General features: G+C 41.8%; 1 long non-coding RNA gene across 2 annotated transcripts; it reads right to left on the bottom strand.

Annotated features, from left to right (window-relative positions):
* Window positions 1-3181: 3181 nt before the first annotated feature.
* On the bottom strand, window positions 3182-11565 carry LOC125611609. Of its 2 annotated transcripts, XR_007341819.1 has the most exons (4): window positions 9061-11558; window positions 8332-8629; window positions 5618-5677; window positions 3182-3242 (listed from the first exon to the last, which is right to left on the bottom strand). It is a non-coding gene; the product is annotated as an uncharacterized LOC125611609 (long non-coding RNA). The 2 variants fall into 2 exon arrangements; XR_007341820.1 differs by lacking the exons at window positions 3182-3242; window positions 5618-5677 and having other exon boundaries at window positions 7053-8629; window positions 9061-11565.
* Window positions 11566-11612: the final 47 nt, after the last annotated feature.

The following is an 11612-nucleotide window of genomic DNA, read 5'->3' as shown; positions in this document are numbered from 1 at the left end:
GAGTTTTCCCACATGTAAAGTTTGCAACTGGGTGTGGTGACACACCTGTAATCCCAGGGGCTGGGGAGGCTGAGGCAGGAGGATCACAAGTTCAGAGCTAGCCTCAGCATTTTAGCGAGGCTCTGGGCAATTTAGAGAGGCCCTGTCTCAAAAGATTTTTTAAAAGGAGGGGAGCTGGGGATGTGGCTCAGTGGTTAAGCACCCCTGGGTTTAATCCCCTGTACAAAAAAGAAGAAGAAAAGTGCATGTCTTTCCTGGGCAGGGGATCCTCCTGGAATGACCATATAGTAAAGTGAATCAGGATTTCATTTATGAGCAAGCCTTCAGATTCTTGTCTAAACTTTGCCTCGTTATTTATTCCTTCCCTGATTTACTTCAAAACATGAGTAATACCAGATAGGCAATCTAGTGGTTTACAGAAATCTAGATGCAGCTCTGAGGTTTTCTCTCTTGACTGTTTTGGAGAAGAAAACTAGGTTTGTATGTCAGAAAGGAAATCTGTGGTGTGTATTAGAGTTTCTCATATATATATATATAATATATATATATAATTTTTTTTAACCCTGGGCATTAGTATGCCTGAATTATGGAAGACAAATAGGGAAAAACAAACAAACAAAAAACAATAAAAGTCCAAGAGTCCAATAGTGGTTTCATGTGTATATAGATTATTAAGTGAGAAAGAAAGGAAGGAGGTCATTCACAGATGTTAGAAATTAGGAAATTTTAGTTAGTTTTTATTATGAATCCAATGGTTCCTCATTAATTTTGTAAGGACAAAGACATGCTGCACCTAACTGTAACACCAGAGTATGCATGAAGTGATTTGTTACAGTGTGATAAATGTAGACTAACAATTTAATATTATTTTAAAGAACTCTAAAGAAAAAAGATTGAGTCCAATCAGAATTTTTGTCTTTCTTCATAGTTTTTTATGAATTTTCACTAAACTGAGAAGAACGAAGGCCTCATTTGCCCAGATGTGGGGCAACCAATTGCAGTAAGGCCCTTTGTTGATAACAGGTATGACAGGAAACCTGTCAAAGTGCAACCTATGTGTGTGTGTGCATGCACATACACACACACACACTCCTTCTGAAATTAAAGTGATAATGTTCTTTTTAAAAGCATTTGGGTGGCACACACTTGTAATCTCAGTTACTTGGGAGCCCTGAGTCAGGAAGATTGCAAATTCGAGACCAGCCTCAGCAACTTAGTGAGCCTCAAAATAAAAAGGGCTGGGATATAGCTCGGTGGTAAAGTACCCTTGGGTTCAATCCCCAGTAGCAGAAAAGAAAAATATTAAATCATTTAGATTAGAACAGTGGAAGTTCATTGAAAAACAAAATATGACTTTATCAAGTTGCAGATCTCCTTGTTCTTCATCTCTAAATCTCATCCAATTTGGTTATGGGTACAGCAGGCTGGGAGACCACTGTGAGGTGGACCACAGCAGAGAGAGAGGATTTCTTTAATCAAGATCTCCATAACTAGGGGTTGGGGTTGTAGCTCAGTGGTAGAGCACTTGCCTCGCATGCATGAGGCACTTGGTTCTATCCTCAGCACCACATAAAAATAAATAAAGCAAAGGTATTGTGTCCATCTACAACTAAAAAAATTTAAAAATAATTTCAAAAAAATCTCCATAACTATTGTAATTATATATAAAGGTTGACTGTTAATACAACTGGAATCTAGTTTGGAAACTTCATTCATATAAATGAACTCGCCCCTGGCTTGTCCCCTGAGCTGCCACTTAACACTATTAGGCTTGGTTTAGAGGTCAATTTGAACATGTGTTTTCCTCTACTCCTGCATAGCCCTTGGGGAATGGCCTATGGGGAATTAATCTTCCCCTTCCACATTATCTCTAGATAGATCTATGACACCAATGTCTGCCATAACAAGCTGAGTTTATATGTGGAAAACTAAACTGGGACCAGGCAGATGTACAACCTGTAGCCATGGGGTTTCTAGTCCATCCTATGCAAGAATTAAACCACCTGGGCTGAAACAATTTCTTGTATGTACTGGAGATCTTAGGAATGGTTGGTCCTACCTTCCTTTGATTATGATACAGTTCCTTTTCAATAGAAAGGGGAAAAGTGAAATCTCTGCTTTTAGCTGGCATGGTAGTGCATGCCTCTCATCTCCTGTACTGGGAAAGTTGAGGCAGAAGGACTGTGCTTGAGCCCAGGAGTTAAAGGCCAGCCTGGGCAACAGAGAAACCCGGCCTCAAAAAACAAAAACCATATAACTGAAGCACACAATCTCTTGTGTAATTTTATATCCTACATCTTAAACTTAATATCACATCATGATTATTTTACCATGCTGTTACATTGTCTTCTGAGAGAGAACATCACTCTCCCCAGAAGGATTCATCTTGATTCATGATTGCAGACTGAAATGAGGTCCCATACCCACGCTCCAGCTACCCAAGCATCTACCTGAGGATGTATAACGATTAACTCCATTCTAGAGTTAAGGTGCATAAACACTATATTCAGATTCTATTACCATGTTTTAGAATATACTGGTATTTTAGCTACTGCATCTTCCAATAACCCTTCCATAAGGGCAATATTCACACATACAGGGGTGGACAACCTGACATTTAAAAAAAATTTTTTTTTTTTAGTTGTTGATAGACCTTTATTTTATTTGTTTATATGTGGTGCTGAGAATTGAACCCAGTGCCTCACACATACCAGGCAAGTGCGCTGCCACTGAGCCCCAGCCCCAGTCCACAACCTGACACTTTTGCAACAGGTTGCCAGTGATGAGAACTTATTTCCAAAATTTGAGGAAATGGGTAACCAACCCAGTCTTTTGCTGTTGTTGTTGTTACACCAATGGTCTTAGTCACTATTTCTCTTATTTTGAGGTAAAGTAATTCTGCCGCGTGACAGCATGCTAGCTTCATACTAGAGGTCCTAAGCATAGAAGTTAACTAGTGAGATCAAAATAAACACACATAAACTCAATTTACCTTTTTCTTGACCGGGTCAGAGACGGCCCCCTCTGGCACTTGCCTCGAACCACTGGTGGGGTAGCGAGGTTTACACAAGAGACTAGCAGGAGAGAGGAAGGGCACGCCAGGGAGTGGCCTTTTATTGGGGAACAAGAAATTCAGGGGAAAATTCCATCCAATGAAGGTTGAGGGGGACAGCATTCCAAGGTCAGGGTCAGTGATTGGTCTCAGGGTCAATGGTCAGTCACACACGGATGGGCTCTCGAACCTAAAAAGGGTGGGGATTAGTTCTGACACAGCTTGGCCTGAAGGCCTCACACCCAGTCAGGGAGGTGCCCAATCATGTGCGAGAATGGCTTCCCACAAGTAATTCTTAAGATTTTTGTTTTTTATAATGGTGCTGGTTGATCAAACCCAGAACCTCACACATGCTAGGCAAATGCCCTACCACTGAACCACATCCTTAGTACCTTAAGGAGATTTTTGTGTGGGGGGCGGGGGGAGGTGCTGGGGATTGAACCCAGGGCCTTATGCACACAAGGGAAGCACTTTACCAACGGAGCTATATCCCCAACCCATATTTTAACATTGAAAATAAAATTATTCAGGCTGGGATTGTAGCTCAGTGGAAGAGTGGTTGCCTGGCAAGTGTAAGGTACTAGGTTCGATTCTTACCACCACATACAAATAAATAAAAGTTCATCAACAACTAAAAAATATTTTTTAAAAAAATTTAAAAATATATAAAATTATTCTTTTGGAACTCAAAGTTGCACTGTCACCAAATGCTAGAATATTCCAGACACTTGGTATCATTACTAATGCTATTGGGATTTAAAGAAATTAAGCAGTAAAACAAATAAAAAACATAACCTCATATTAGAAACAAAAAATATTTATTGTATTTGTTGTGAATGGTAGAGTAGCTGCTCTAGAGTCAGGTTGCATGGCTTTGAATTTAGTAAGTCACTTACTAAATTATTATTTTTATATATTGTTGGACTTGACTTACACTTTATTTATTTGTTCAATGTTCATTAAGCACCAACTATGTGCCAAGAAGTTTTCAAAGCATGGTTCTACATTTAACTTGCAATATTTTGTGCTATTTTAAGGAAAATTTTTTAAATGTCAAATTTTAATTACTCATTGCAAGTTAACAGAAGTGCCATTGATTTTTGTACACTGACCTTGTATGAAACATTGCTAAACTCAATTGGTTTCAGTAGCTTTGCTGAAGATTTGACTGGTAGATTTTAGTTCTCTATCAATCTTGTTATCTGCAAACATAGTTTATTTCTTCTTCATTGTGAATTCCTTTATTTTTCTTTCATTATTTCCTGTCTCAAACTTGTAGTATAATGTTGTTGATGGGTATTGATGAGAGTGGCTATATTTGCCTTGTTCAGTCTTTCCCACTATACATGATACTGACTGTACGTTTTTAGTAGATGCTTTTTATCAGATTACTTTCTAGTCCTGGTTTCCTAACAGTTTCTTCTTTCTTTTTCTTTTCTTTTTTTTTTTTTTTGGTGGGGGTCTTAGGGATTGAACTCTCAAGGGCACTTGACCACTGAGCCACATCCCCAGCCCTATTTTTGTATTTTAAAGACAGGGTCTCATTGAGTTGCTTAGAGCCTTGCTTTTTGAACTCCTCCTGCTCCAACTTCCCCAGCCCCAGGCATGTGCCACCAAGCCTGAACTGAGAGTTTTCTTTAAAACAGAAATGGATCATATGTTTTTCCTTTTCAGTTCATTAATATAGATTATGTTAATTGATTTTGAAAAGCTTGACCTTTGTCTTCCTGTGACCTCACTTGGTTATGATGTATTATTATTTTTATATATTGTTGGACTTGACTTACAAAAATTTTATTGAGAGTTTTTGCATCTATGTTCACGTTCACAAAAGACATTAGTGCTGGCCTCATAATTAGGAAGTGTTTTCTCATTTTCAATTTCCTGGAAGAGTTTGTGTAGAATTTGCACATTTTTCTTCCTTAAATGTTTGGCACAATTCTCTAGTGAAATTTTCTTTGTAGGAAAGATCTTAATTATAAGTTTGATTTCTTTAATAGATACAGAGCTATTCAGAGTATCTATTTCTTCTTGAGTGAACTTTGGAAGTTAGTGGAAATTTGCCCATTTCATGTAAGTTGTCAAATTTATTGGCATAAAGGTGTTCATAATATTTGCTATGGTCTGATTATGTCCCCCAATATTTTTATGTTGGAACTTAATCACCAATGTGATAGTATTGAGAGGCAATTAAGTCATGAGAGCAGAACCCTCATGGATCAGGAGGGAGCAGGAACCTTATAGTCAGAGACTGAGGGAGTGGGTTCATTCTTCTGCCATGCAAGGACATAGTGTTCATATCTTTTTGCATTTCTGTTTCTACCAGGCGAGGATGCCTCAAGAGGGTCCTCACCAGGCATTTTTTTTTGGCACTTTGTTAAGAATATATATTTTGGGGGGCTGGGATTGTGGCTCGGTGGTAGAGCGCTCTTCTAGCACGCGTGAGGCCCTGGGTTCGATCCTCAGCACTTCATAAAAATAAATAAATAAAATAAAGATATTGTGTCCAACTACAACTAAAAAAAAAAAGAATACATATTTTTTGTTCTTTTTATTTATACTCACCAGGCATCTTGGTCTTCGACTTCCTAGCCTCCAGAATTGTAATAAATAAATTTCTGCCTCCTTTAAGTTAAAAAAAATGTTCTTTGTAAATTACCCAGTCTAAGGTATTTTGTCATAACAACAAGAACAATAAGACAATAGTCTTTTCTCATACCTTAAATAACTAGAATCTGTAGTTAGGTTACCTCTCTTATTGCTGATATAATTTCTTCTCTCTTTTTTAATGTTTAGTATGGCTGTGGCTTTGTAAATTATATTGATCTTCTCAAACAACCAGCTCTTATTTTCATTGATTTCACTTAGTTTTTCTGCTGTTCATTTAATTGATTTTTAGCTCTAACTAATTCTTCTGCTTACTTTAGGCTTCATATTCCCTGTCTCTCTTAGTTTCTTCACTGACATGTGATATAGGCATTTTGTGTTATAAAACTCCCAATCCTGCCAAATGTGGTGGCAAACTCCTGTAATCCCAGCAGATCAGGAGGCTGAGGCAGGAGGATTGTGAGTTCAAAGCCAGCCTCAGCAAAAGTGAGGCGCTCAGCAACTCAGTGAGACTCTATCTCTAAATAAAATAAAAAATAAGGCTGGGGATGTGGCACAGTGGCCGAGTTCCCCCAGGTTCAATCCCCGGTACCTGCCCCCTAAGAACAAAAACAATAATACTCCCAATTCCTGCTTCTCACCTAGGAATCTGTGACAAACTGGAACATGGAGAATTTGGAGGAAGGCAGGTTATTTAGGACAGCTGAGATAGCGTGAGAAGAGGTGAAGTAAGGAACACAGCTGGAGAAGATGGGGCCAGGTAATGAAGAGCTGTACCCTGAAGGCAGCCAGGAAGTGACTAGATCTTGTCTGCATTTTATACAGATCAATTTGGGGCTGTGCAGAGGTAGAAGCAGCTGGAGTTAAGAGGACTAGCTAAAGGGTGGTCTCATGTTAATCCTGATGACAGATGGTGCAGAGAGGGGATGAAGAAAACTAGACAGACTGAAATGACAGTAAGGAGTTGAAATAAATGTGAAAATTGGTGATGGACAAAGATGTGTGGGGCAGGACCATGAAGAGTCAGGAAGCAGTGAGTGCTGTCCATTCAGTGAGACAGAGAATGCAGACATTATTGGCAGGCAGAGACCAGGAGGAGTGAGGCAGGAAGGATTTCAGTTTGGGCCACTGACTTTAAGGTGCCTGTGAGGCATCCAGGTAAATATATAGTAGGCAGGTGGAAATGTGGGTTTGGAGCTCTGGAGAAATATGTAGCCAGTAGCTGAATTTGCAGCCAGCATTGTATGAATTGCCAGTGGAATGTTGTTAGCAAAATAACTCATGGAAAATGTGCTGAATTAGGAGGAGGAATATGAAACTTTGGGGAACAAAGAGATTTTAGGGACCATCATTTTAGTATTAAGTAAATCATGGGCTTTTCCTTACAGTAATCAAGAGTCTGCTCCCTGAGTTTCAGGGAAGGTTTAATTTGATCTCCAGATTATTACTGACATCAACCATGCATAACATTATTGCCAAAATCCAGTATACACTTCAAATGCCAAGGTATGGGTCAGTCAAAACTAGTTACAAGAAGCCTAGTAAGAGCTGGGCACCAAGCTGGGCACGGTGAAACACACCTGTAATCCCAAAGGCTTGGGAGGCTGAGGCAGGAGGATCACAAGTTCAAAACCAGTATCAGAAAAAGTGAGGTGCTAAGCAATTCAGTGAGACCCTGTCTCTAAATAAATACGGCTGGGAATGTGGCTCAGTGGCCAACTGCCCCTGAGTTCAATCCCTGGTACATCACCCCGCCCCACCCACGAAAAAAGAGTAAAACCACAACAGTGACCAGGAAGACTCTCTGTAAAGAACAGAGAGCAGTGGGAGAAAACAACATGGTAGCTTGAGTGGTGTGCCTGGCCACACTGGGACATTATAAGGGTCTCTGCCCTCTGTGTAGACCCTGGTGGACAAGTGGGTCCTCCTTCAGGCTGGGAAAGCTTCCTTCTTTACTCTTAGGCACTGGAAGGCCTCACTTCACTGTGCACTCTGAGGGGCTCAGACTGTGGGTAAGAAAAAGACCTCTTGGGGATATGGATACATGGACTTTGATGTCAGCTTGCAGTAAACTCTTATCATGTTCTGGGAACCTGTGTACAGAGGGAGGTGGGTGACAGGCTGAGATTTCAGGGGTTTTTCTCACAGTCACTGCAGGAGAACACTCTCTCTTCACTGTGTAGGTGTGGAGGAAGCCTGGAAGCAAAGTGGCCACATTCTGGACATGGGAAAGGTCTTTTCCCTCTGTGCCCATGCTGGTGACTGAACAAGTAAGGAGTTCCTCTTGCACTCAGAGCATGTGAACAGCTCCACCCCACTGTGCAGATGCATGCGGGTCCTAAGTTTTGACTCCTCAGTGAAGTCCTTGCCACCCTCAGTGGGGGAATGGCTCTCTCCCCAGGGTCCACATTGGCACTCCTCAGACAGCTTTTGTCACATTCAGGGTTCTGAAGGGCTTCTGTCTGTAGGCAGACTGGGGGTTAGCTAGACTTCTTTTCTGGGGAAGCTGCTGTCACACTTGACCAGGAGTCATGAGCCAACGATTCCAAAGATAACCAGAGCGAAAGTCCTGCCTACAGCAGCTGTAGGGGAAGAGCTTTCCCTCCTCCAGGGCTCAAGGCCCTGGAGATCTGAGGGCTCCCTGGGCTTCTGATAGCCCTCTGGATACTCACAGAGTGGCTTTCCTGCTGTTCCATTGGTTGGCTCTTCACCCAGGAACTTGCTTCACAGAGCAGGAGTAGGGTCCCCACACTGAAGAGCCAGGAGATGGGCAGAGCCCTGAGGCTGTGTGCTTTAGAAAGGAGTTTGAGGCTCTTGGCAGTGCAGGTCCTTCACATCAGCTCTTTGGGTAGTCGTTGAAAATACCGCATATCCTTTTTCTATAAACTTTCTAGAGCAGCCCTGTCTTTGATGACCACCCAAATGGCAGCCCTCCTCATGTGGGCTTACTGTTGTCTTGCTTTCCTGGAACTTAAAAGAAGTATCCAGTTATTCATGACTGATTGTTAACCAGATTAAAGAATAACTCTAACGTGGACCCCAAAGTGAACCAGTGACGGTGACCTTGGCCATTGTAAAATATCTAGTTTTCCACAAGAACTTTTTTTTCCCTTAAAAAACGGCAGCCTTGGGCTGGAGTTGTGGCTCAGCAGAACAGCGCTCGCCTCCTGCGCGCGAGACCCTGGGCTCGGTCCTCCACACCGCGTAAAAACAAATAAATAAAATAAAGGTATTATTTCCGTCTACACCTAAAATATATATATATATATATATATAAAATTAAAAATAAAACCGGCAGCTTCCAGTAACATCGCTAATACAATTAGACCACAAGATTCATTTGCAACAGACAGATCCACTATTGGACAGGTGACAAGGGATCATGAAGTGTCTTGGCTTACCTAGCTGCTCAGTCCAGGGCTTAATTTAATAAGATCAAACTGTAATTCGCATTTTTCTGCTCACGAGCCACAGAACTGGCTCAATTCTCAGTCCTTCCCCCGCTGATGTCAATGACCCCGCCCCGGCACCTGGTAGCACCTGAAGACTCTGCATTGCCTGAGCCCTCCTGCGAGGGTCCATCGAGGGTCCAAGACCGGTGTGGAGTCTGGGAGCTCTGAGTCACTCAAACCGCAGTAAAGAAGTTCTGAAAGCGGAGGTCGCGTTGTGGGCGGGGCCTGCCCCCCTGGACCCGCCCCTGGCGCCGTTGCCGTGGAGACACGCAGGGCTTCCTGGGAACACTGCCTCTCCCGCGCTTAGCTGCAGCGTGAGCTTGGCTCCCACAGTGCCGCCTGCTGGCAGGATGCGAAAAGAGCTCACGCTGCCCCGACCCGCGTCGGAATCTCGATGGGTCTTCCAGGCGCAGAACAGTGGAAATCACTACAGTTCTGACCTCTTCCTCTTTGGGTTACGCAGCTTAGGAAATTGGGTCTCGATTTTTGCTACTTTGCACATTCTTCCTTCAAAATGGAATTGTCATCACACAGCCAATTCACTCCTTCATCCACCCTCCTCACTCACCTATTCACGATGGTGGTTTTCAAGGTTCTGGAAAGATTTGGGCTCCTCCAGCTTTCCCCTGAGGACCTGGGGATGTGGGGAGTGATGGTAAGGTTCTGTATCCTTCAAAAGATGGTGTCTTGAGGACCTCCATAGTCCACTGGACACAGCAGATCGCAGTGGATCAGGCTTTCATGGAGCCAGTGATTACCGACAGGCCTGCTGGGTGCTTCCTTGGTCCTGATCCCCGTGACCACTACCTAATTCTTAAACGCTGTTCTGCCTTGACACCATGTATTTGTTTTCCTCTGACTACTTTATCCCAGATTTATTCTGAAGGGTCACACCAGGGGCATCCATACTGCTGCCTTGGTTCCCTGCTATCTCATTGTCAGGATTCTCAAGTATGAACCAGGAACCTTCACTGCCCTCCAAAGGGCTATCAAACCACTCACTGTCTAGACTTGATGGGAGTGGGCAAAGGCCATCAATCAGTCTTTAATGCAGGGATCTTGTTGAAACATTCCATTTGATATTTCAAATGAGATGGATGGATGTCAAAGGCTAAAGTAATGAATCTCACCTTGTAAGATTTCCTGAGACCATTGTGGCCATCCTTTGGTACTCCAGACCCAAGCAGCTGCTTAAAATATGACTTACTGTTTGAGGTCAAGCCCACAACTTCTATGAGTGCTGCTTGAGCCTCTTAAAGTATATGTATGTTGCTGACTTGGAACAAGGTGGTCTTGGAGAAAGTGGTGAGGAGAGATTAACTCTGGATATATTTTGAAGGTGAAAATACCAGGATTTGATAGAATGGGTGAGAGTTTTGAGAAAAACTATGCAAATTTTCAAAATTTCTCAAAAGAGAAGTCAAAGACGATACCAAGATTTTTGACCTGAGAAGCTAGAAGGTAGAGTTTCCTTTCACTGATGATAGAAGAAACAGGACAAGGGAGGAAAAAATGAGAATTTGGTTTTAGAAATGTTGAATTTGAGATGTCTGAGAGACATCCAAATTGTCATGGTGAGAAACTACCCTTCTATCCTTTCAATACACCAAAAATGCACTTTTCAATCAGAAATTGTTGCCTTGCCCTCAGCAACCTCTTGCTTACCTATTTTGTGAGTCTGCCCTTTATGCATACTCTACTGGCAGATTCTCATCAGGCAATGGTTTCCCCTGGAGCTGTTCTCATAGAGTGAGCTCACAGTTAAGAATGTCTACAGCTTCCATTGCAGTGGTTTGTTCCCATTTCATTTTAAAACATATACAAACTGCCTTTTGTCAATTACACCCAAGAGTTTTTGCATTTTTATGTTTTAATAATTCCAATCTGCCTAATTTTAGGGTGACAGGAACCTCCCTAAAAAACTGTCTTGGTAGAATGAGACAATGAGTTGCATCCCATCTACAAGAAGTTTCCATTTCATCCCTAAATAATCCCTTTGTCCCCAAATTATAAATGGTTCCCATTAGTTCTTGGATTGCTTTTCGTCCCCATTTAAACAAAGAATCCCTTTCATTAGTGTTTTGTCTCTTCAAGATGATGCTGGGCCTATGTGATTTTTAAACTGAACACTTGGTTTTCCCCCATGTGCTTTTCTTTCATATTTGGACCCCCCTCGCCCCACCCTCCACTTTTGCAACAAACTAGCTTAGGTAACTGTGTTGGTCTTTGGTGTCTGAGCACCTGCTGTTTCTTAGCCCTGTGCATTTCCTGGATTTCCAAATTACATGCAGCGAAAGGAATCCCTTCTCTGAAATCAGACCTGCAGAGAGCATCAGCATGGTCACTAACCAGGTTTGAGACTGTGGGTTAGACATTTATTGTGATTTTGTGGCCCTCTCTGTAACATTAGAGTATGAGAAAAATTCCTACTTGTATTTTAGAATTCTAAAAGGATTTAGAATTATATTTTTTCTATATATTTTGTATACATTATATATATA

This window comes from Marmota marmota, unplaced genomic scaffold (genome assembly GCF_001458135.2).
Source record: "Marmota marmota marmota unplaced genomic scaffold, marMar, whole genome shotgun sequence".
Lineage (NCBI taxonomy): Eukaryota > Metazoa > Chordata > Mammalia > Rodentia > Sciuridae > Marmota > Marmota marmota.
This window is presented reverse-complemented; position numbering and strand designations above follow the sequence as displayed.